The following is a 25,457-nucleotide window of genomic DNA, read 5'->3' as shown; positions in this document are numbered from 1 at the left end:
CCAAGGTACATGCCCTTGACCGGAACCGAACCTGGGACCCTTGAGTCCGCAGGCCTACACTCTATCCACTGAGCCAAACTGTTTAGGGCATAAGTTTTTATTTTTATAGGCTATTAGACTAGACTGGATAATTGTTCTAAAGGCATAAAATAATAAATGTGGATATATTTTGTAATTAAATTACTAAAAAGAAAGCTTACTCTAGATCATTATCCACTTAAAGGACTTATCTATCAAATTGCTAAGAAGTTCTCCTTATAAAGGGGTTTCATTTATAAGACAACTGGCCAGTATAAGGGACCATTTGAGTAGCAGTAAAAGAGCCCTGACAATCTGCTAATGGAAGACTATGTCTGAGGGAACCCTGGACTTGGAGTCATAGACCATGGGACCTCACTTTAGAAATTGCTATGTGAACCCGGGCAAGCTACTCAAAGTCTCTGATCTTTAATTTCATACTGGACACTAGGAACCATGATATCTGTTCTGGTTACTTAGAGTTGTGAAGATAAGATACTGTAGAAATGAGATAAACTACAAAGAATTCTCCTTCTTCTTCTTATCATAATGCTGTAAGAAATAGGTTGAATTGATGTCCTGAAACCTCGGATGTCTTTTGTTCACCAGTTAAAAACAGATACCAGACCTTAGGACTTTTGATTTGATATTAATCCATTGATTGTAGCCTGCCGCCTCTTTCTAATCTGACAAGGAAAAGAATACACATCGCTCGTAGAGGAATGTAGGATTGTAAAACTTTGTCCTTGGCACGACACTCGATATCCTCTGGTATTTAACACCAAACCCTAGAGTCAGAGTCTGCTTCCAGGTAGTTTTCATGCACAGCTTATTGATAGCTGCATGGACATGTCCAGTGACAGATTCTGGCCATGGTGAGGCTGAGTGCTGGCAGGACAGATGAGTACTGTTCTCCAGCACATTGCTTCCATTCTCTGCTCTTTTCCAGGCTGCCAGGAGTTGGTTCTTGCCAGCATGTTGAAAGGCCTGGCCAGGATTCCTTCCAGGCTGTCCAGTCTAGGTAGGAGGGGCAATTGGCATGTTTACTTCTCCCTTGTCTACCTTGACCATTCTGACATTTTAACCTGAGAGGGGAATGTCACTCCCTGGTGGCCCTTTATCTTGGTTTATGACAAATTTATTATCTTTGGTCTAACAAACCCAGAGAGTAAGAGGGTGGGTGTTTTATTTCATATGCCAGGTACCATTGACTTTAATTATCTTCTTGAAATCAGTCCAGCAACTGAGGGATGTTGGACTGACGTCTCAAACCACCTCATACTTGAACAATCTCTAAAACCACAATGTGCATATATAACTTGCCTATCTAGTATTTGTAAAAAAAAAATTGTATTTTGTTGAGTTGTGATTTTTTATGCTCCATTTAAAATTAGGGTTTTTTTTGGGGGGGGGGAGATTTATAATTCTGACAAGGAAATAGCTATTAAATGTAAGATGTATACTCAGCCAGTGATGGAGCTCATGTTATATAATTTCTTTATATGCTCTGCTGAATTTGGTGATATGTGAACCCCCCTTTTTTTTTTTTTTTTTTTTTTTTTTTTTTTTTTTTTTTTGCTTGGTGATAGGGTAGATAGGTGAGAAGACTGGAAAAACAAAGAGTATGAGTCAGTCACATCACATTTAATTGCATTGAGAATCAAGATTTTCTCTAAATTTCAAATATTTCTCCCTAAAATTCTGTCCCATTAATTGGATCCTGTCTAGTGCATCATTCAGTTTGCATAATAGTTCAGTCAATTGTAGAATTAGAGCTTGACAGAAAAACACAGTCATCCATCCATCCATCCAGCTGGCACTTTTTATATGAAAGGCACTGTGTTAGATATCAAGTTTGATGAGTTTACAGAGCAGAACAGTGATTTTTAATTTCTTACATTTCTTTGAGTATCTGATGAAAATTATAAATTTTCTCTTTGAGGAAAAAAACATTCAATTACAAGGGCTCATCAGCTAAATCCATGGACATAGGTTTAAGAACTTTTATTCTCTTATGGGAGGTACAGATAAGAACAGTCCGGCATGCGCTCTGAATTCTGTTTATCAGTGGTGATGGATTTTCCCATCAGTGGGTGTGGGAGAGGGCAACAAAATCACAGACCCACTGGCAAGAGGGCTGGATTTGGGTTTAGAAGTTTAGGATTAGTAGTTCCTAGTCCAACACTTACTAGTTGTGTTAAATGGACACATTATTTAGCCTTTCCAGGCTCCCTGTCTCAATCTATACAATTTAAATTGTGAGATCTGCCCCATTCTCATGGCCAGGGAGGGAACCTTGTAGTGAGGGGGAGGGTAAGGCCTGTGAAGCAGTAAAGCTCTTCATAAACTGTAAACATAATGTATTGCCATCACTATACTCACAAGCACAGATATTTGAGAAAGTGATAAAAGTTGGTCAAAAAGGAGACATCCAGTTGCACCCAGGGGCTTCCTATGGCTCCTGTGAATGGAGAGCAATCATGGACTGCCACACAGAACTGATCTCACAGCCCTCAAAGGGACGGCAACCGTGACCTGGATTTGAGGGAATAATCAGTGAAGGAACCACATTCAAAAGTCTTGAGTGTATTGGCAAGAGAGCCAGAATCATACATTCAGAGGAAATGATGATAGAAAAGTTGTAAGCCAGTGGTTTATTTTGGACATGCATTTATTTACTCTAATGTGGGGTTTTAAAAAACAGGGAGACTATGAAAACATTGTCAACATGCCCACCCCTGCCCAAACCATCCATCTCCTCTTTCTTTATCACTTGTGTTCCAATGGAGAAGCAGCCTGTGGCTTAGCTGGCAGTCAGGCAAGGCGTGAGGTAGTGTAGGGATGGGACGAGAGCACCGATCTTGGAAACTGAAGTCCTGGGTGTGAATCTTGACTCTGCCTCCACCAAGTAGCTTTGGGACAATACACTATCTCATCAATGGCCTCAGAGTCCTTATTAGGAAACAAGGGGGTAAAATCCAGTTTGTGTATACTACTGGGTTGTTGTGACACCCTAAGGAACATTTCTTCTTTCTTTCCCTCTTTCCTTCTTTCCTTCTTTCCTTCTTTCCTTCCTTCCTTCCTTCCTTCCTTCCTTCCTTCCTTCCTTCCTTCCTTCCTTCCTTCCTTCCTTCCTTTCTTTCTTTCTTTTAAAGATATTTTTATTGATTCCAAAGAGGAAGGGAGAGGGAGAGAAAGAGAGAAACATCAATGATGAGAGAATCATTGACCGGTTTCCTCCTGATGCCTCACACAGAGGAATGAGCCCACAACCCAGGCATGTGCCATGACCTGGAATCAACCATGACCTCCTGGTTCATAGGTCAATGCTCAACCACTGAGCCATGTTGGCCTGGCAGGAACATTTCTTAATAAATTAAAAAGTGCTAGCCATATATAGTGCTATTATTATTATTATTGAATGTATCAATGTCCATGTTCATCAAAGAAATGACCAAAATGGAGAAAATGACACCAGATTATATTTTTGCAGATTGGCTGCCTGATTTTGCTTCTTAAAGCCCATGTCAGGATGACAGGCTGTCTAATCATGCTTGTGGAGGATGTGTCTAGAAATGTCTGATCAAAATATACCCAGGAACTTTGTCCTTGCTGAAGAAAGAAAGGCAAGCTTCCACTCGTGATTTTCACATTTTATATTTAGCAAAAGGAACTTTAAAAAATGGTTAGCTTTTTGAGAAGCTACCAAATACATTTGTCTTCTGTAGGAACAAATACCAAACCCTCCTCCCTCCGCACTTCTGCCCATATGCTTTCTCTCAATTCTTTCTTGCTCTTCCCCACTTTCCCATCCCATTCACTCCTCCCCCGCCTGCCTGTTCATTGTGTGCTTACAGTCCAGAAGTGGCAGCTGCCCACGCAGATGCATCCCAGTGGATCAATGGTGGCACTGTATCCATAGGAACCTGAAAAGAACCAGGCAGTCCCTTCTTCCCAGCCCATGAATTTGTGTTGTGGCCAGACTGGCTGATGAAGGAGTTTTGCTCCAATTATGACACAGAGGAACAAACAGGGCAGAAACTACCAGCTTTGATCCAGACAATGGGATGTAAAACTATGCCCAGCAGGGGCCATTAGGGGCAGTTGTAGCTCACCTCCCGTTAACCTGCTCCTGGGGTCCTGACTCTTGTTCTAATCCAAGCTGAATACTGCCAGGCTGGATGTGATAAATAAACTAAAAAGAGAACCTTTGAACTGGGAGCTTATCTTTTCACTCAGCAATTACCAAACATTTACAATATACCAGATACTGTGCTAAGTATTAGAGAGAAAAACAACAACAACAAATAAATAATATACAATTTTTCCTTTTAAGAAGCTGACAATATAGTGAGAAAGAAAAAATGTACAAATAATTATAATATGTGACAATTGCCATTTCAGAGCCAAGTGATGTGGGCACCACAGGAGGAAGTGATGAGTTCTGCCTAGGTTTGGGAAGGCTGAAGAGAGGAGATGACTTCTGACCTGGGCCATAAAAGATGGCCCTGATTTCATCTCATGGAGGAGACAAGAATGCATTCCAGGCCTAGGAATTAGCAAGAAGAGAGGCAGGGTAGTATGCAGATGTTCAAGGAATTGTGAGTGTCTGATAGGGCTGAAGCAGAGTGGAGGAAGGTGGGGGTCAAAGAAAGGAGAGGTGGGAATGACCAGGTTGTAAAGGGGCTTTGAGAACAATGCTAAGGAGATTGGATGCAAAAAGGAGCTAAGGCAGATTTGAAAAAATACTATGTATTATATTTTGAAAACCTCTAAACCTGCAGACAGTCCATTGCAGGTGTTTAAGCTGATTGAGTGAAAGGTACCCTTAGATTTATATTTTGGATGGGAGCTTTGGGGCAGTATGAAAAATGGGCTGGAGGGTTGAGGATGGGGAAGCTACAGGAATCCTGTTAGAAAGTTGTTACAAAACTGTAGGCAAGAAGTAAAGAGAATCCCAAATGGGGTAGAGGCAGAAGGTCAGAAGAGCGGGTTAGTGGGGCATTAGACTTGGCAGGACCTATGGGATTGGTTGGGTAGAATGGTTTGGGGAGTCAACGATGATGCTAACTTAATGGACAGGATGGAAAGATAGTGAAGCGAGTAACCAATGTGGATATATGTGGATGGGAGAACAGATGACTCTACTTCCTACTTAAAATAACAGCTCTCAGCCAGAATTTGAGTTCAAGTGCTCTGAATTGGGGAGAGGTACGTTCAGCAGGCCTATGGCCTGAGACTAATGTTTAAGATATTTGAAAATTAGCCCTTTCTTAGCTTTCTCATCACAGACTAAAACCATCTCAACTTCTTTAATCTTCCCTCAAGGGCCTTAGATAACTTGGGTTGATTCTGTTTTCCCATATCACACTTAAAATGCAAAGCCCAGGCTAAAGACAACCCACGAATCTTTCTCAAGTTATATATGTAATTATATGTTTTATGAGTGCTGTGCACACTTTATTAAAGATTACTGTAATTCCCACATTTAACACTTTATAGTTATTAATTATCTGCTTTTGCTGAAACAAACAAACAAACAAACAAACAAACACAACCAAAAACCTGAAAAATGTAACTTCATTATTTTTCATCTCCCCACCAAATATTTACTTCCTTCCAACAATGGATTTGCCAGCCTTGTTCGCAGGTATTGGTGCCCCTTTCAGGAGTCTATAGCAAGGCTCCTCTTGTCCTGACCTTTAGTGCAGAATTGCTGTTTGGCTAAAGTTCTGGAGGCTGATTACATTAGGAAGGAGATTCCTCTGACAAAACATAATATGAGGGAAAAACCCAGTACCCTGGTGGTTCAGCAAGATCTTCTAGGAGGTCCAAAGACTATGTTTGCATTTGAATAAGTGCTATGCTAGTATCTTGGAGAAGTTCTCTGTCAGCATCAAGAAAAACAAACAAACAAACAAACAAACAAACAAAACAAAAAACAATAGCCTCGGGAAGAGCTATTTACTCTCAAGACTTTGCAGGCAGGTAGCACTGGCCAAACACTATCTCACTTAGTCATCTGAGGTCTTCTGAATATCTTGCCTGACAGTGTTGGAGAAGATGTGGGGATTTTAGGAAGTCCTTGAAGTTGTAGTCAAAGGTATTCATTCACTGCCCCCCAAAAACCTTAATTGTCAATTGGTCCCTGCAGGTTCCAAGTTGGAGAACCCTCCTTACACCAGCCTCAGTCCCCCTGGAAGGGTGCCTTAGGAAGAGCCTGGGTGGCCAGGATCTCTGTGAAGGTGCCTGTGACTTGTCATGCTGCCTCTCCTTCACTGGCTCCTGCTGCCACCCTGGGCCTCACCTGCTCAGCAAGCCCAGGCTCCTTTGCCACATCTCCCTGGCATTCTTCTGACTCCCTGGTACCTTTCTCTTTGCTCTCTAGGATCCTTCAATGCTTTCATGCCCTCACTCTTTCTTCTCCTTCCCTCCAACCAGCCTTTCTTAAGTGGAGTTGCTTATCTAAACCACAGTAGTCAGAAATGATCTTTAAAATTCTCTTTCCCAAGGAGAATAAATAACAAGTGTAATTCTAGATGTGTAGGAGAAAAATAAATGCATTAAATGCAATGGATCTCATAGGACAATGAGGCTTAATTCTGAGTAGAACTCTGGTTGAGAAAGGCTGTTTGGGTTTGGGTAATATTTTTCCAGCTTGGGGGTGGAGAAATTCTAGTCTCTTCAAACATCCTTCTGTCCCCAATGACATTTCTTCCAAATATGCTGATTATATTAGAAATCCTTTCTGATCTACCAAGAACTTAGGTTTTTGGAAAATTTTGCCAGATAAAAACTTTTTGATGCCAACCCCTGTCCTGATCTAATGTGTTCAGGATAGCATGTGGAGTTCAATGGATCAGAGAGAATCAAAAGGAGGAAAATATTAAGGGGGAAGATAGAATTGTCATCTTGTCACTTTTTGAGATCCTCAAATATTTCATGGTCTGGCAAGTGGACAGGAGTATGCTTGTCTGGTACTTCAAAGGATGCATATATCAAAGTCAATAATGCTAGCTGCCAAAGCCCGTAGCTCCCAAGTCCCAGTGACTAAACAGAATGAAAATATATTTCTTGCCCACATTGAAGACCAGTGATGTGGGTAGGGGTGCAACTCTGTTTCAAGTGGTCATTCAGGAACCTAGACCTTGTTCTCTTCTGTGCCTCTAGAGTCCTTTCTATTCTTCTCACAGAGGAAGGAGCCAGAACTACATGTTGGAGAGTCTCACGGACCAGGCCTAGAAGAGATGCATGATGCCTTGCCCACATTCCATTGGCCAGAACTCAGTCTCTGAGTTCAGGGAGGTAGGGAATGTAGGCCTGCTCTAAGTCTGAGAAGAGGAAGAGAACATGGGTGTTGGTGGTTACCAAGTTTGGATATTTGGGGTCATACATAAGTTTTGGCTAGAAATGAAATACTAGTAACTAAATGAGGATTTGCATGGTCCATCACAGGCAACCTCATGAAGTAATACGTTTGTTGTCGCTGGAATGTTGGTTGGAGGGCAATTATAGAACTTTGGAGTTCTGTAATTATAGTTCCCAAGTAGCACAGCAGTTCTTCCCACCCTCCTGCTTCCACTTTCCCTGCGGTGTCAAATGCTTGGTTCCCATCATCGAGATGAGAGTGGGTCACATGGTGCAACTTCTTCTGTAGAATGTCTTTTTCCTTTTTGATTTTTTTCCTTTTTATTATTAGCAAGCTAGAGTCGCACTGTTGAGGTGGACTTGTGCTCACCAGACATGGTTTGAGGCTCCGTCTCGGTGGTGGTGGGGGACTCTGTCTGTGGAAGGGTGAGCCTGCCCATTACTAGATCCTTTACCTCTGGAGCAAGAAGTAATCATGAAACCCTTTTGTACCAATTGATGAAAAAGAAAGAGGAGCAGCATCATTGTAAGTGTAACATTCTGGAGTCTTAGCATTTTGACATAAGGAAGGGACATTAAAGCCCGTGGAAGCTAGTCCTAGTGCATTATTCATGAAGAGGAAAAGAGGGGTCAATCCTTTGTCCTTATGGTTGTGCAGCCAGTCCTGGCAAAGCTCAGTTTGGGTTTCCTGACTCCCAGACCTAGGCTCTAGGCTACAACTTCCACCAATAAAATACTAGGATTTCTCTGTCCTTAAAGACATTACTCAATAGTCTGATGCCATGACCTTGCTTGAGTTGCACAGAGAGAAGGAACCATGGAAGTTAGGAGACATGGGATCTGGTCCTACTTGGTACTCAGATCTCTGTGGTCTTGGTCATGTGGATGGGCCTCGGGTTTCTCATATATAAACTAAAAATTTGAATTAGATTAGCAGTGTTCAAGTCATGTCTCACACAGGGAGTCTTAGTATCTTTGGAGCTCCCTCTGGAGCCATTTTGGAGAGTAGGAATGAAGCTTAGCTATTTTATATATCAGTTCCTCTTTCACTAGTGTGGTTAGAAGGTTCTGTGACTTAAAATGGTTTGAAAACCATTAGTGTAGATCATCACTGAGGCTCTTTCTGGATTTTTATGTACTTTATGGATTTTACTACTAAGGTACTTTATATAGAGGCTGTATAAATGACACAAAGCTGTGAAAAGTTAAAAAGCAAGCCGAAGTTTGTCACAGTTGCAGATTCCAGTGCCTTGGGGACCAAGCAGGTTATCTAAAAGGAGGGGGTTGAGTTGTGCCCCCCTCACAAATTCATATTGAAATACTAACCCCTAGCACCTCAGGATTGACTGGATTTGGAGATAAGGTCTTAAAAGAGGAAACAGTTAATTTGAGGTCATTAGGGTGGGACCTAATCCAAAAACAGAGGGATTAGAAGAAACAAATCCTTCGGATACCTTGATCTTGGACTCCAGAATTGTGAAAAAATAAATTTGTGTTGGTTAAGGCCGTTAAGCCACCCAGTCTGTGGTACTTTGCTATGGCAGCCCTAGAAGCTAATATGGAATGTGTGTGCTTGTGTGGACAGGTGTGGTGTGGTGTGTATAAGATGATAGGCCAGGGTGTGGAGGAGGGAGAGAGCCTGTGGCAATTTTGGATGAGCTTGTCCTAGCTGAAAGGGGAAGGAGTTCTTCAGCTCAGCTATTGTCATATGCGGATATTAGCTCTGTGTTGCCAGATGTTCTGAATTTTCAAGTGAAACTAGAAATAATTTTTAATGTGAAAATTTCCAATTTTTAAGGTCCTACATGGGAAAACAAAACATGTCTGTGGGCTGAATTTGACCTACAGACCCCATGTTTAAGGAAACAATTTAGAAGTGACCTCATAAGGCAGGGCATGACTACTGAGTAAAACACTTAAGAGACAGAATGCTGGGTGAGGAGCCAGGACACCTGGCTGCCTTTCATGGCCAGAGCATCTTGCTGTGGAACCTTGAGCCAGACCTCAATTTCCATTCTTGTCAGCGGAGGAGACCGAATTGGGCCCTGCCAGCAAGGGTGATGGGAGATTTCAGGTCTGAGTGCCATACTCTGTAAACACCAGAGATTTGTGGCCAAGATAATTACTCCCCACTTGGCTGTTTCTCTCTAAGAATTAGTGCATGATCTTCTAAGGTCTCAAAGAAAAAGACTGAAAATAATTAAGGATTTAAGTACACAGAAGTGGATAAAATAGCCCCAGTCTTTGAAAAAGCTGCTCAAACTAGAAATAGAAAAACAAAAAGAAATCAGAAGGAATTGCTCCAAGTGAATGTCAATAAAAAATATTGGCCAGAAGGGGTAGAACTTCACCCTTTCATTATCAGAATTTTCACAGGCTCCTTTGCATTGGCATTGTCACTGTCGGGTTTTCTTGGCTCCTTTGTCAGTATTTCAAGGACAAAGTATGGTAGGCATGGACTAATACGAAGGATTATTAAGGTTTTACTGTGTGCCAGGAACTTCACATATATAGGCCTTTTTTTTTTTTTTTTTTTTTTTTGCTGTAACACAAAACAACACTTCGCAGAAAATCTTGCTGTCTGCAAAACTTGGTATAAAACAATAATAGGATGTAAGGGGAAAATAGGGCCATAATAGAGCATTCAAATCTCATGCAACTCTGATCAACCACAATAATCACTGTTACCTGGGGATGTCACTTAGACCATGTTGGCAGCAGCTGAGTATCTAGAAGCTGCCATAGGGGGTATTAACATGCACAAAAAAGCAATAGAGATGAGAAGCTGGAAACTGTTCAAAAGCTCTGGGCTGACAGGGGCAGAAATAGGAGTTCTGAGTCAGTGGGCACGGGAGGCAGGGCAACCTCACACAAGCTGGGAGCTCATGAGGCTGGAGTGCACCTATTGGAGGAGGGAGCCATGGAGCCAATAACATCTCCTTCCCTGGGTTAACGTATTCTTCCTGCAGATGGTACAGCAACTGAGCCTCAGGCCTTGTCCATTTCCAATGAAGGCTAGGATTCCACTTCTGCTATCCTTGCTCCTCTTGTTTAGGAACCCCTCCCGCCCCCCCCCCCCCCCATGATATGATAAAAATCTATGTGCAATTTTCACATCACAATGTGAAATTTTAATGTGCAATTATGTGCAGTCTAACGTGCAATTTTCACATTACCCTGACATCATTCCTCTATTACCCATCAGCGATGGAGTAATCCCTGCTAGGGAAACACACATGGTGACAGAACAGAACCTGGTATGCTATTTAGTTCTCACAACTCTAGGAGGTACTGGATCAGAGGTCCCCGCATTAGTGTGCATCAGAAGATCAGGACTTGGTAAACATGGCTGGGCTCCATCCTCAGAGTTTCTGATTTCACAGTCCTGGGGAAAAGCTCAAGAATGTGCATTCCTAAGAAATTCCTAGATGATACGGATGCTGCTGGACAGGGGACCACATTGGGAACTAATTGTTCTAGAGGAAGTGGATTATCAGCAAGATTTTGTGACTTGCCCAAGATTGCTGTGGGAATGGCCTCAAGGCAGGCCTAAACCCTGGGCCTAATAAGGCTACTGTGGCTGAGACATCAGCCTTTGATGATTGATAAACACTTTGGAATGTGCGGGGTTGGTTTCAGTAATTACTTGCGCCCAGTTATCAGGCAGGCATGTAGCTCAGGCAGTCTGCAGGAATGGGTTTGTGGTCAGTAGGAAATTGTTGTGGAGACCTGAGGGCATGGGGGCATGGGGGCATACTGCTTTGTTTATCACTTGCTATTTAAAACACATCTAGCTGCACCCTTAGGGATCTACCTGACTGGAGCCAGGGTGGAAGTCTAGCAATGACTTGCTTATGTCCTGTTTAGTAGTGTGCTCTTGCTTCAGGGAGATGTGGGACAAGTTGTGGCAGAATAGAGAGTCCCAGTTTGAGATGGCCCCATACCTCGAGAGCATGATATGCCAGAAAGAGCTTTGGAGTCAGGCTCTGTCACTTACAGATTTGTGATATTGGGGAAAGTATTCGTCTAGCCTCTTCCACAGAGCGGCTTAATAACATCTCCTTCCCTGGGTTATTTGAAGATGAAATGACCGTCAGTCATCAGATTATGTGTCTGACACCCAGAGCTTTCCTAGACACAGACCAGCTGTCGCTTTGATTTCCCTGAGGTTTCCCAATGGAGCCAGGGAGTTTCCTGTCCAATGTGTTACATTCACCCTTCACCTTGCTCCCCAAACACCCAGAAATCAGGCAGCAGCAGCATCTCAAGAAGACAGAGTGGAAGCCTGCTGGAAACTGGCTTGGTTAGGATTTCTGGTTCAAAGCATCATGAAACTAGTACTTATCCTTGCCTTCTTCCTAACATATATACAAAGACATAAAAAAATTTTTTTTACGACATTGGAAAGTAACTAACCACTGCCTGCCCAGTATGGCTCAGTGGTTGAGCATTGACCTATGAACTAGAAGATCATGGTTTGATTCCCAGCCAGGGTACATGCCTGAGTTGTAAACTGGATCCTCGTTGTGGGGTTAGCAAGAGGCAGCTGATCAATGATTCTCTCTCATCATTGATGCTTCTGTCTCTCCCTCCCTCTCCCTGCCTCCTGAAATCAATAAAAATGTTCATATATATATAAAAAAAAGAAAAGTAACTAACCACCTAATTCCAGAATTATGAAGGAACTGACAATTATGAAGCAGGTGAAGAGGACCAAGAATAACTGATGTAGCTTTTAGCTTATGTCACACTTCTAACTTTGCTTTCATCTATTTGGAGCCCTGGAGCATGTATCTAACAGAAAACTTCAGTGCTGTATGGGAGCAGAGTGCCTCTCTTTCTATTCCCCCCTTTCCTTCCTCCCACCACCAATTGTCCCTCTGTCTCTTATCCCCATTCAGGCTTCCATCTTGTTTTTTTAATTAATTAATTAATTAATTAATTAATTAATTAATTTATCTATCTATTTCCATCTTGTTATATTTAGGTCAACACCACAAATCTCAGGAAAGAAGTGACTGGAAAGCAGTGTGGTGCTAGCTGCTCAAAGCCCCGTGAGAGTGGCAGACATACCCTAAAGCAACTCCAAAGAGTCAAATCCTTGAATAATCCCCACCCCTTTGAGGTGCAGGTGGTAGCATGATTGGCTTCTAGCCAACAGAGAATGGCAAAGGTGACAGGTGTCATCCCTGTGATTATATTTTAGGGGGAGAAGGTCCTTTGCTGGCCTTGAAGAGGGAAGTCCCCATGTGGTGAGAAGGTGCCACATGCAAGGAACTGTGGAGCAGCACCGAGGTGACAGCAAGTGAGTGGGACCCTCCGTACTACAGCTACAAGGAACTACATTCTGCCAACAACTCTGTGAGCTTGTTTGAGGATCCAAGATCCGGACAGAAATGCAACCCTTCAACTCCCTGTGGCAGCCTTGTGAGACCCAGGTAACTCACCCCCAGATTCCTGACCCAGAGGAACTGTGAGATAATAAATGTGCGTTGTTTTAAGTTGGTGGTCATTTCTTGTGCAGAAAAAGAAAAGTCATACAAAAAAGTAATGCTAGATACAGTCTCTATGAAGTAAGCATTGTGTGGAAAATAAATAAGAGCCCCGAGAGCAGCATGCTGGGAATCAGAATGACTGAATAGGTTCTCTGAAACCAGAAACCAGATAGTGGAGGTCAGAGGAAGGTGCCACCTCGAGAAGACAGAAGTAAAGGCTGTGGGAAGTGGAACTTTGCCTGGGAGCTGGAGATACAAACCTGTTGGACAACTGTGAGTCTGATAAGGACATTCCATACATGTGACCAGACTTGGGAAGTAGGTGGGAGGGGAGCGGGGAGGGAGGAGAGAACAAAGAAAATCAACTATTCATAAGTTTCTCAATAAATATCCAGGAACAATATGAAGAAATCTTAATGGAGAGTAAAGAAAGGCTCACTCCCACTGCAAATATTAATTCTTTTTCTATAGATCAACCTATACATTTAATGTAATTCTGATAAAATATTAATGGAGTCTTACTGGACTCTGGAATTTGACAAAAATGAAATTATTCAGAAGAATGATCACTTAAGAGCAGCTAATTCTTTTTTTTTTTTAATAAGAGAAATGAGAGAGACTGTCTTATTAGGAAATAAAACACATCTTAAAGCTGTAGTCATTGTAATTGAATGGCATTGTTCAGGGATAGGCAGACAGCTGATCTCATAGAAAAGCAGGAGTCCAAACCAGACCCAAGGACTCATATGTGTATACCCTGTGCATTCGTTGTATTTTGGTATATGATAAATATTTTATTTCTACTCATAAGGGAAAGGCTGGATAGTTAATGAATGGTGTTGGGGAAAGTGACCAATGAATTGGGGCAAACTATTTATATCACTACCTCATACATGCCACACACAAAAATAAATTTTGATTCATTTCATATTTAATTGTAAAAGATGAAAATGTATAAAAGTTAAACAAAATTTGGCGTCTTTAGTGTTAGAAAAGGCATTTCTAAGTGTGATACCAGAGCCAAGAATCATAAAAGAAGAGTTGTTACAGTTGATCACATAAACATGAGAACTGTGTGGTATACAATTCTACCAGATGCCTGTAAGGCAAACAAATAGAGAAAAAATATGTAACATGAATGCCAAAGTGTTCTTAAGCTCTGTGCTCTTACAAATCAACTAGGACTAGAGAAGCAACCATTTGGAAAAATGAAGCAAAGCGAAAAAGAGCTCGTGTGCTTGCTTTGCTCTACGTGCCCTTTATAGCCCTTCCAGGAATCTCAATTCCTCCGGCTTCCAGGAGCAGCAAGGCTGGGGGTATTGCCGGTCAGGGTCATGGTACTTTTCTGGACATGTCCGGTTCTAATCATCTTCCTGTCAAGGCTCATTTTCTTCCACATTACCCAGCAATTTCTTCCACATTACCCAGCAAATGTTCAGAGCTTCCTCTTATTAAATAATCTCACTAACTGGAGATTTTTATACTCGTCCACACTTTCACCCTAATGAGTGCATCCATTGCTAAAGGCTATTTCATTAAAATAATTATTTTTCAAAATGAAGATGGCCTTATCTTTTTATGGTTGTGGAAATAATTCGTGTTTCTTGTAAAAACATTCATGCTGTACAGGAAAGATCTGAGGAAGGCAGTAAAAATACCCTTATCTTGCCACACTAAGACAATCCCCATTTTCTTTGTGTGTGTGCACACATTAATGCACATACATTCCCACAAGCACCTGTTTATATTTTTACAAAAATGAAGTCATACATTTTCTCACTTCAACAATATATCATGAATAGCTCCCTATTTTAATAAACATAGATCTACCTCATCGTTTTAAATGGATGCATATTATTCTTCCAAATGAATATGCTGTAATTAATTTACCCAGTCACCTACAGATAAAATTTAAGATAGTTTTATCATTATAAAGAGCTCTGTAAATCATTTCTTACACATATTTTTGGCCATGGGTCTGGTTATTTCCTAAGAATAAGTTTCTAGAACAGATTAGTCAGTTGTCCTAAGGGAAGAAAGAGCCAGACAAGACTATCTGATGCAATAGCCAGCTGTGATATTTGAGGAAGGGAAGAGATAGTGAGTTTATCAGTCATTATCGCTTGAATCTGTGCCTGGCCCAGCCCTATGAACACATGTTTGGGTTTCAGATACAGAGAACTCACCAGCAGCACTGCTTCCAGGCCTTCTAACAGTGGAGGCCAGAAAAGGGAGGAGAGGACAGAGAGCTGCATCCCTTGCTTTGCTCCAGGCCATTATGTAGCACTTGGAAGTCCCAGGGCTGGTAATCTGAGCAGGGGACAGCCCAAGGGATTGGACTTGTCTGTATGCATATGTGAGAACCCCATGGGAACTGCCACAAACACAGAGCAGGGGTGTTTTCAGGGGACTTTTAGGGGCAGGTGCTAGTGAAATCTGAGTCATTACTCTTGCCTGATCCCATCCATACTCAGTGCCAGGTGAGACTTGGACACATTCAGGTAATACTATAATTATGTATGGGTACAAACCAACTCTGTGTGCTGAATGCCTCCAAAATACTGAATACACATGTTAGTCTATTTTTAAGCACCTACCTATTAGCTTGCCCTGTCTGTCATTTTATGGTCTAAATGACAGACAGGGCAAGCTAATAGGGCATGTTCTTTATTACCTGTTGTGTATGCATAGTAAATGTAAGGCCTCTTGGATTCTCTGGACAGCCACTTGCCAACTTAGCCATATATTGTAAATTCTTTCATGTCTTTATCTAAAATCGGATATGAGATGGATGGATTCTCTCAAATGAAGCCTTCAGTGAGTACCAATTACATAGAGATTGTCTTTTATCTTTCTGCCCACTTCCTGGCACAATGCCTTCCTATAAGCTGGGTATTGTACAAGGAGGAGCAACCTAAATGCCAAAGTAGGAGAGTATGGTGGGCACTGCTTATTGCCACCTAAAGTCATCCCCTTCCAGCACACTCTTCTTCCCAACCAAAAGAAGTCCAATTTATTCAGGAGCTAGGTAAGACCTGTTGATTCAGGCCCCTTTCTAGTCTGGAAATAAAAAGCATGATTAGTCAAAACCAGTCATAATAATCTTCTTTGGTTGGTTGAAGGATGGCATGTGAGATGTAAAGGAAAGACTAAGCTTAGTTTCCCAAATGAAAAGACAAAGTCTCTTAAGACTTTGAGCTCCCTGTAATATTGAGGTGATGCCAGGAAGAGCAATGACCATGAGATATGTATGAGGCCGCTAAGATCAGGAAGATGGAGAGGACAGCCTTGTTCCCTGAGGACTGTGAGCAACTGAACCCCTCCAGCAATAGCTTATTTCCAGAGTTGTTGCTGAGCAAAAGGAATTCCTATTTTTTAAGGCCACTCTAAGTTTGTGATTTGGTTACACAGCCAAAGGCATTTCTAAGTGGTACAGGGAATAAACAAGAATGGCTTTGTTATCTAAGAGCATGAACTCTGGAGCCAGGGATTCAAGTCTTAGTTCTTTCATGTACTAGTTTTATAATTTTGGCTGGGTTAACCTTTCTGTGCCTCAGTTTCTCTATCTATAAGATAGAGAAGATAATAGCACCAACTTCATAGATTGTACTGTGTAGTCCAGAAGAAATATCAAATTGTCAGCCTGACTTGTTTATGGAGCCGCAGCAATCCACAGGTGTCCAGAATTGTAAAATTGTACCTAGATTACTTTTCATGAAAGAATGTAAAATCTCTGCTAACACATCATTTTAACTAAACTTGGTTAAAGAAGTGGCTTGTAAAATTTTTTCAACCCTTCTCATATTTATTATGGACAAATGTAAAATTGTTAGTCTCTGGGATGATCTAGAATAAATGTTTGGGATTTTCCATTTTCATAAAACAAAGGATCAGAGTTATTCCACATGTAAGTCTTAGGCTGACTCTACCCTGGGGAGTGGAGCCTGTAGTGTAACTGTAGCTCCAAACAAGTTCATGTTTCTTTATGTGGCCACATTTTCTCTCAATATAGATATGGTTCCTTTCAAAATTTTTACTTTTATTTTTTCAGAACAAAATTTAGCTCTGAGTTTGCATTTCTATCTGTACGTTTCTTATGGTTGTGTCTTTTAAAAAAGATTAATTGACAACAGCAATGTATGTCAATGAGGTGTCATGAGAAATACAAAGGAAGTACAGACACCAGTCTTTGCTCTCCTGCTGGTAATGGTCTCCTACATCAGGGCATGAGGTCACCCGATGTTCTACTCTTAGAAGCGAGTTTAATAAGTATGATACATTGGACATGTGTATATCATGGATTACCAAAAAACTCATTTTTGTTTTTATTTTTGGTAATCTGACATTTCTGACCAGCGGGTAGTTACTTAATGAGAACAAAGTGAAGACCCATCTAAATTTGCTGCTCATGCCGAAATCAGTTTGGCTCAGTGGATAGAGCCTCGGTCTGCGAACTGAAAGGTCCCGGGTTCGATTCCGGTCAAGGGCATGTACCTTGGTTGTGGGCACATCCCCAGTAGGGGGTGTGCAAGAAGCAGCTGATCAATGTTTCTCTCTCATCGATGTTTTTAACTCTCTATTCCTCTCTCTTCCTCTCTGTAAAAAATCAATAAAACATATTTAAAAAATAAATAAAAAAATAAATTTGGTGCTCATGAGTACACTTGGAATTATCTCTTGTGGGGCATCCAGGCTTCTGACTCCAAATGAGTTGTGTTTTTCTGCCAAATAACCCTATGGCAATGGAGTACTAAGAGGTAAATCCAACATTCTCTCTGGGGTTGCCTCCCCCTTGACTCAGAGGAGAAAGGTTGGTCTGGATTTTGGAGCTGTTGAAAATATGGGAGCAACCACAGGCCATGTAGGCTGCTAATCAGTGTGGATGTCATTGCTGAGGCAGCAACAAGGGTTCACTAAGCCCCATGTAGTGCATGGCATTGGATTAAGAACTCAGATATGCTGAAGCTCTGACTCTAGAATTCAATCTTATGCTTTTGGTCAAAGTAACAGAACATTCATGATGACATTGTTCTAGTTAGATTCACGACTCCCTTCTGCCTTCTATTCCATAATGCTCTGATGATGTCTAAGAAACAATCATCCAACATTAGTATCCTATCCTTTAGCAATGGAGGCCCAAGTGTCTGATGAATCAGGGAAGAAGAATTTAAATATTCTAAAACCACCTCAGTTTGAATCCAGTGACCTGAAACCAGACATTACTATTATAGATAGAATTACAGTATGTGAGAATCAGAAGGTAATTTAGTGATCACTTTGGCCAGTTTTCCCCTAACTTTGGATCTACCAGATTCACTTGGAGGGCTTGGTGAACACAGATGAATGTCCAGTTTCTGATTCCTTAGGTCCAGGCTGGGGGGGGGTGGGGGGGTGGGGAGAGAGGAGAGGGGGAGGAAGGTGGGGAAAGCGAGGCTCAAGCTGAGTGGATAAAAAGCTGTGGTACATTTATAAAATGGAATACTAATCAGCCATAAAGAATAAGATCTTACCCTTTTGACTGCATAGACGGACCTGCAGAGTATTATGCTAAGTGATACTCAGAGAAAGAGAGCTACCATATGATTTTCTTATGTGTGGAATCTAATGAACAGAATAAACCAATAAACAAAGTAAAAACAGATTCATAGATACAGAGAACAGGCTGACAGCTATCAGAGGAGAGGGCTGGGGAATAAAGGTGAAGGATTAAGTAACCCTGCCCCAAAACTCATAGGCAAAGAAAACAATATGGCGATTACCAAAGGGAAAGGGGATAAGGAGAGGTGAAAGAGGGTAAAAGGGGCATAAATGGTGATGGAAGGAGACTTGACTTGAACACAATACAATACACAGATGATGTATTATATAGAATTGTACACCCAAAGCCTATATAATTTTGTTAAACAATGTCACCCCAATAACTTTAAAAAAAAATTGCATTGTTTTCAAGTTACCAGGTGAGGTTGATGCTACTGGCCCTGGTACCACACTTTAAGAATCTTGAATTTAGACAACTTCTGTTCTTTACAATTAAGGAAATTGAAATGGAGAAATTGGTGGATTGTCCAAGGTATTTGAGAAAAATCAAAGAGCTAAAACTAAATTCAGGTTTTTTTTTTAGTTAGATTCATTGTTCTTTCTATTCCAACATTAATGCTGTGAATTAACTGTGTCTACAATATTATGTATCTGTTTGGGAACAATAGGACATAAGACCCCTCAAATCTTTGCTTTTTCATGAGGTGACTGTTGACTCTGGGGAGTCATGTAGCCCCTTTATTGTCTCAGTTTCTGTAAAAGGGGTAATAGTAACAATAGATTATAGGACCTACCATATAGAGGCACTAAGTAGATTAACATATAATAATTTGTAAAGTTCTTAGAATCAAGCCTTGGAAACTGCTATAATTGATTTAATGAGTATTATTAAATATTAGTTATTTCCGATTAATTTGAAAATATTTCATATTACCCAAGTTTCACTTTATCTGGTCAAACTGGTTGGCACAAGAATAGTAAAGGTGACTAAGAGAAAAAAGACTTCAGAATGTGACTAATCCTAGAGCAGGTGATTTAATATAATTAGATTTGAGATCTTCTAAATTATCTACTCCATCCCTCTCTTCCTATCTGAGAAACAGAGAAGTCATGGAGAAATTAAAACTGGTCTAAGATTTTGTAGCACATTAGTACTAATGCCAGCTCTTGAACTTGGTTAAATTCATTACTTTCTTAATCTATGCAGTATTTTGAATGTAGTAACATAGTATTCACTTAATAGACACATCTATATGTCCTTTGCTAGGAATTATTCAATATCATTTTTTCTTTGCTTAGCATGCCTTTCCCCAGAACTTATTTTTTTTATTTTTTTTTTTATTTTTTGGTGATTGCTTCCATGTAGGGAGAAATGAAATGACTTTATTTCCATTTAGTTCTAAGAATACTCAGAAGAGTATTTGGACCTACCCCAGTTATTCTATACTTTTCCCCCCAAGTCTTCTTTGTCGTGAGGTGAGTCAAAGCCATTGAAAGCAAATTATTATTCAACTTAAAAATAGGGATTCATTTAAAGTATCTAAATTCCAGCTTGGACAGCAGAAGGTTAATAGCGCATAGAAAAAAATTCCAGCAGCCCACAAATCTAAGCATAATTATTTATGAACATGAGGCTTTTATTGCTGTCAAAATTAATCACTTTTCAACTTCCAGCTGTTAAAACCCTTCTGGCAGTTTTCCAAGCAATTCCCCTACAGTTACTTTTCCTTCAATTAAATTCTGGTATAGTTCTCAGGCTCCTGTTACATAAGCAGCAATTTAAAAATGGACTTCTTGGGGTTTTCTTTTTTGTCCTGCTTAAACCTAGAAAATGACAGAATGTGAAGTTTGCTTCTCTTACTCTTTCAGCTCAACTTTTACTTAAGCTTCGAGTCTACAAAACAAGCAATGTGGGATTAAAGTATTAGTGTTTATCATAAAGCACTTTATGTGTGTGTAGTGATTTGTAATAATTTTTATTAGTCCTCTCTCTCAACTGTCTTCCAAGGTAAGTGAATATTGTTATGTTTTCTGTCTACAATTCCACACACTTTTCTTCACCAGAAACTTTGCAGGATGTGTAGTTTACAAATATCCAGCACTGGCGCTAGTACTCAGGTTATGCTGTTACTTATTTTTAAGGTAATAGTTATCCTCATCGCTCCTTTATTAAGTGTACATGTGGCTCCTTGATTAATTGTCACGGTGGCAATAATCTTGGCCAGCTTCCTAGACATTCCCATGGTGGACTGAATCTCAATGACTACAAAAACAACTGCAGAGAGGTTAGCTGAGCTGTGAAGGGCAGAGGCCCATGGCAAACTATGCTGAGTACCATTATGTTTAGTACCAGTGCTCAATGAGATGTAGAAATGGTCCCAGTACATCATCTCAGTGTATGAATGGAAGTGTGTTCACCTCTTTGCATTTGCTTGAGTGTCTGCACACGGACATTGTGTTGGAAGCGCTATCTTTCCATTCTTCATGCTGGGATTCCAAAGGATTAGTCCTCACATCCTTTCTCAGAGCTCTCCAGGGATGAACGAGGGCTGGATCTTTGCTCTACTGGGACTGGGGATTCTGAGCCTTTCACCTTCTCTTCAGCATTTAAGTTAGGGAAGCCGGTTTCATGTCCCTGGTTTGTCTCTCTCAAGTCTTCTGGTGGTGCCTGCCCTCTTTGATTCTGGGTGATCTTTGCACCTTCCTCGTCATAGCTATTGCTGTGTATTAAGTTCTGTAATGAACAGATGTTCTCCATTTGCAGTCTCTGTAATTTCTGCTATCATCCTCTACTTTCATGCAAAATTAACATATTTCCAGATGCTGATTCCTCCCTGAGCCTTTCTACCTGCAAGTAGCAGCTGGTGTGAGACCCGACACAGGGCAGGGGGTATGCAAATGTCTGTGTGGTAGAGAATAAAGATAATAGAGGTCTTGTATGTCAAAGAAAAGGTAGGAATGCAGCAAACACCTTGTCGCGCCTCTCTGTTTTATCATGAATGTGCAGTTCTGTGCGCTATGATGTGGCTAGGAAGAGAGACTACAGATGCAGGGAAATAGTCTTTCCATTCTCCTCATCCATACTCCAAGGTGGCTCATTGTTAAAAACTTGGGCTTTGTCAATCAGAGCCAGTCAAGACTTAGGACACTGAGCAAGATTCCACGTCCAAACAGGAGTCTAGCTGGTTAGTGGACTGGGGAGCCATCTGTGTGAATTTACGGTAGCGCCAGTCACCTGAGGCTGCCGTGGTTGACAATAGTCTGCTGATGAAATCCTATCCATGCTCATATCCAGCCCAAGAAAATGGCTCAAGGATTGAGCATCTTGGCGGGAATATGTTGAAGAGACAGATTCCCCAAGAAGTAATCAGATTATCTGTTTCTTTACTGTAGTTTGCACCGCAGTAAAAAAAATCTGTGTCAACCTCTCCCTCCTCTTTTATAAATTAGTTGGCCAGTTTGCTCTGGTATGACTGAGTGAGTTTACCCCAGTCAGGGTAATTTTCACAAATCCTCCAGAGCCTGGATGGCCTAGAGTAGACCGGTCAGGATAAGACTTTGCCTGATTTTGACAACCAGAGAAGCTGCCAAGATATCCAAGAGATGGATCATGCTAAGAGGGACAGGCCAGGAAGGACTGCTCATGAAGTTTTATCCTTCTGTTTAGTTTTTAATATACTTTTTCTTTGTAATGCATTTCTTACAAACTGCCACATGCAGTTTTTGTTTACTGGTTTATATAACATCGGCATGAATATTGTTTTCCAAAGTAAATAGCTTGCTTGTATTTTCTGTGTTTGTTTCCTTAGTTTGATATTCCATGGGCAGTTTGGCCAGATTTGGTGTTCTCTAGATCTTTAGATTCTATAATTCTAACTCCAAACATCTCACCAAATTCTACCCAGTGGTAATTAAAAACAAATACACATGCAATCAACAGGTTGGGGAGAGCTCTGTTTGGAGTTAGAGTCACTTTGCAGTTGGCAAAATACAGTTACACTAATTTATATTGCTCTTATTCCATCTGCTTTCTGGTTTAAAATGTCCTGGATTGCCTCAGACTCTGTATATGCAATATTTTCCATTTACAAAATTTTCCTGCACAACCCATTTTATTTTTTTTCTGAGAGCTTTTGAAAAATGATATTGGTTAGTTTCAAATTTGCAAAGTCAAGTTTTATGTGATATGATTTCTGAGCTTATACATGGATGATAAACCCCAAAAGAGATAACCGAGGGAAATTTTTAGAGCTAAATTGTCTGTGCCAAGCACTCAGTGCAAATTATGCCAGCGAATGGAGAGCTTGGAGCAGCTGGTCTTTGTACCAGCAGAGCCCACGTATTCTCAAGTCCTTCCAAGGCCCACAGCTTTCTATCACTACCCATTTGTGCTTAAATGTGTGCTGCCTATGGGCCTTCATGGAACTGCTTATTTTTTTTGGAGCCACGGAGGCATAAATGTTTATAAATTTTTCTTCTTCACTACTCAGTTATGGAAGGGGAATATATGTGAGTAGAGATGTGGAAGATTACAGGAAAACAATACTGCCTTAAAATACAACAACAGCCTGTGTTTGATGTCTTGACACAGCTTTACCGTGCAAGTTACAGAGATTTCTCTGATTCTGGGCTTGGTTGGGGGTGAGAGTGGTAGCTGCCCTCCAGGATCTAGCACTTCCCCTAACTGTTCATTTGCCAGCAGTTATACTCTCCCCCTCTGTTTCCAGCACTGGGGAGGGGAAGGAGAGATGAGAACCTCAGAGTAAAGGGAATGGAAGTCTCAGTGCCAGCCATATTGCCTGATCACGCATCAGTAGGGCTATCTGAAGACCAGTTGGCTGGCTCTGTTCATGGAAATAGGCCTTGTTTAGAACACAAAGAATTGAAACTGTTCATCTGGAGACATAAGCAAGGATTTTCTGTTTTGCTTCTTTGAGCTTATGACATTTTATTTAGTTTAGTTTTTATCCTACAAAATTATCTTTAATTAAGTTATAACAATAGCTTACATTTGAATTCCACTCTAGTTTCCACATAATTTTCATAGAAGTTCAATACTCCAGTGAGCAAAACTTAATTGGAGCCGGAGGGGAAGGTATGTTTATTTTGTTGTTGTGGGCATGTACATTAACTTGTCAAAAGGCCAATTAGTGGCGAGGTGGGAACTAGATCTTGACCCCTCGTGCAGAGCTCTTTCTGCTCCAGAAGGCACATTTAATGACGGTCATTACCTGTTGGAGTCTTTCATGAAGTTCCATCTGCAGTTAAAGAAGGAGGTACATTGAGCTTTCCTAAGTAGACACTCAGATGTCGGTTGTCTTTCAGTTTGTCAGAACAGCATCGGTTTACATCATCATTTGTCATCACAGGCCATTCCTACTTTGCCTGTTGGATTTTCTGCATAATCCTCAGTTTTTGCTGAAAAGGAGTCTGCACACATCCTGTTCCTGGAGCCTCACTTGTCTGCCAGTGGCACTCAGGTTCCAGCGGTAGCTGACTACTTTGAGTTGCTTGAAGCTGTGTTTCCAGGCACCTGGGAAGTGCTTCTCTGGCTTTGCAGCACGCACCAGCCCTAGCACTGCTTTCCAAACCTGCCCAGTTCCTGCCGCCCCCTCCCCTCTGCTCAGCTCCTGGGGAGGCTCCAGGGGTGGGCACTACTCCTCTGCTGTAGTGAGGCTTCATTCCCAGAACATCTGGCGTTGCTCTCTTCATGGCTGACATTCTGAAAGCTTCGGAGTTGAGCTGGTTTAACTGGCCAAAAGGCGACCATGGAACATCTCAGTTTGCCCACCTGTGCTGTATTAATGCTACAGACACCCAAAGGATGTGCAAGCTTTCGTGAAGGTGCAAAGATTAGAAGATACCATCATTAGTTTTTAGGCAACTTGCCTGTTTTCTTTTTCCCCTGCTTCTCAATTGCCAGAGTTTAGTAAGAATGTCCAAGGATATGTGTAACTTCTGCAATTTAAGTAGATCGTTAGTTAATTGATGCACAAGCCTCTCTGGAAAGTGCTCTTCCTCTTGGCTATTAGAAATACGCCCCGGTTCTGTGTTTCAGGCAGAATTTCTAATCAGGCTTGATTTACCTTAAGCTCAGTCTCCATTTCAGAGGCTGCTTCTCCATTTTCTATATCCTGTTCCCCTCACCCCAAGGCTGCTCACTATTATCTACTGTGCAGCCACAGCTTGCTCTGCCTATGATGGCAGCTCCGGGTCCTTATGGGGCTTATTTCTATCTCAAAATTTATCTGATTCTTTCTCTTGGCATTTCTTCCCTTTCTGTTTAGGATAAACAATAAGTTCTTTTTCAAAAGTAACCATTATAATCATTACTATCATCACTACCATATCACCACCATTTCCCCCTAACATGTACTGAACACTCACCCTTTGCCAACCCCTGAGGATACACAAAAAGATAAAAAGAAATTTTGCCTTGGGAGAGGTTATAGTCTGTCTTCAGGATTGATAACTAATAAATTCCTGTCTTCCAGAATAATATTCTTAAGTGCATTCCCATATGGAAATTATAGGAATATGCTACCTTAGCCTAATGGTGCTTTTGATAGGTCAATGGGAAGATATTCAGAAGAGGCAGGAACCCTTAACATTGTAGCACATCAATGCATGTTTACAAAAGCCTACCTTTTACACCTTCTCTCTCACTTTTTCTAGCTGATGGCTCTGTGGTCATGAGAGACAACGTGGAATCAGCTCACGGGCTTGTCTGTTGCTGGGGAGAGTCTGTGGATGTTGCTAGAGCTCATTCTAAACTACTTCTGTTGAGCCCAGAGCACGGTGGAAGTGGTGCACATGACTGTCAGACCAGATCCTCTGCCAAGCAGAGGCAGGATACGACAAGACACACAAAAGCCAAAATCTTCCTGTTTCTATAACATCTCCAGCTGGAAAACAAATCAGAGCCACACATTCCAGCTATGCTTAGGAAGCATTGAGATATCCAAGTAGTAATCACCCAGGTATGCTAACTGCAGCTCAAAATAATTCTGGGGTTGCCAGTGCCATATGCCTTGTAGG

The sequence above is a fragment of the Pipistrellus hanaki genome (genome assembly GCF_964339955.1).
Source record: "Pipistrellus hanaki genome assembly, chromosome: 4".
Classification (NCBI taxonomy): Eukaryota; Metazoa; Chordata; class Mammalia; order Chiroptera; family Vespertilionidae; genus Pipistrellus; species Pipistrellus hanaki.
The sequence above is the reverse complement of the archived record's forward strand: the minus strand, read 5'-3'. Positions refer to the sequence as shown.